A 1,557-nucleotide genomic window follows, 5' to 3' on the forward strand; every position below is an offset into this window, starting at 1 on the left:
CGAACCTCTCTGGTTACAAAATAGGCTCCCAACAGAAATCAAATCCACAGCCACTGCAGTGTGTGGGAGGGAAAACCTGGGCAAGGGCGATCTGAGTTCAGAAATCTCGCTTTTTTTCAATATCTATCTATTTTTATTGATTTGAGAGAGAGAGAGAAACATGTGTTCCACTTATTTATGTATTCATTGGTTGATTCTTGTATATGCCCTGACTGGTGATTGGATCGCAACTTTGGAGTATCAGGATGATGCTCCAACCACCTGGGCTACCTGGCCAGGGCCAGGAATCTCTTAAGTAGGTCTGTTTCTTACTTTGGCCAGAGCAGGATTCTACAGGTGCCAGTATTAACTGCCTGTGTCTGGGTTGAGTTATCGCGGAGTTTTCGAGCAGCTGCATCTTTACCATGCCTGAGTGAGTCATTTTTATCGAGGTGAACTACTTGAGTTTGTTGTTTTCAATCACTTATCATGGGGCTCGGAGAGGAGGGGCGAGCCGAGTCCCAGATCGCCACCGCGAAGCCCTCCTGTCCGTGTTCTTCACCCTCTGGTCTTTACCATCGCCCTGGATGTGATCTGGGGAACGGCCATCTCCATTTCGTGGACAAGAAGTTCAAGTTTGGAGAGGGGCCCCGGTCATGTTTGGCCTTGAGGAGCCAAGCCAGGGCCCTGAGCTCTGGGTTCACGTCATCCCTGGGGAGGGACCACACCCGATGACCCGGTCACTCTCTTCAGTCATTCTTCCTGTTGGCAAACGCTTGCTGAGTGCTCTCTACTGGAGCCTGTGTTGGGTGCGAGGTGGAGACTAAGATATAGTTGCTCTTCCCAGGACATAGCCTGGGTCTGGGGTCCGAGCTGTGGAGCTACGTAAGTGGGTAGTAACTGGGAAGGGGAGGTTTTAGATGTGAATGGTTCCAAATGGCTCACTCCCCCAGGATGCCTTCCTACTTCCCCCACCACCCCAAGAGTCCAGACCCACTGTGGGCCCGTGTTGTTGTGGGTCTGTGCCGGCTTCTCAGGGCACTAATGGGGGGCTTAGGAGGTGGGCTCAGAGGAAGATGCACTGTTTCTGACCCCAAGGCCTCTCCTCAGCTTCCAGAGCAGGACACTCAGACGCCAGCCGCTGGTGAGAAGATCTCTCACAAAACAGCTGCACCTGTTTCTCTCTTCAGACCCAGGTTCTTATTCCTGGAGCCAATGGAGTGTGCCTCCTGGAACAAGCTCTAGTCCCAGGGAAGAGAGGGCAGGAGAAGCTCCATGAAAGGGGAACAAGGAGGGAGCTACTTGGTTTCCTCCAGAGCAATCATCTCCACTAGGACTTTCCCCAGAGACCCTGCCCCCAAATATTTCTTTGTATGTACTTTCCATGGATGTATCCTATATAATAAAAGGCTAAGATGCAAATTGTCCCAGCCCTTCCTCCTAGCCGGCCCTGCCCCCAATCAGCCCCTCCCACCCCGCTCTGGGGCAGGCTCACAGGACCCCACCCATGCACGAATTCGTGCACCGGGCCTCTAGCATATTCATATTTCTCCTGTCTATGTCTGCCTGATGAGTTGT

This window comes from Myotis nattereri, assembly GCF_964212035.1.
Source record: "Myotis nattereri genome assembly, chromosome: 1".
In the NCBI taxonomy this organism is placed as follows: Eukaryota; Metazoa; Chordata; class Mammalia; order Chiroptera; family Vespertilionidae; genus Myotis; species Myotis nattereri.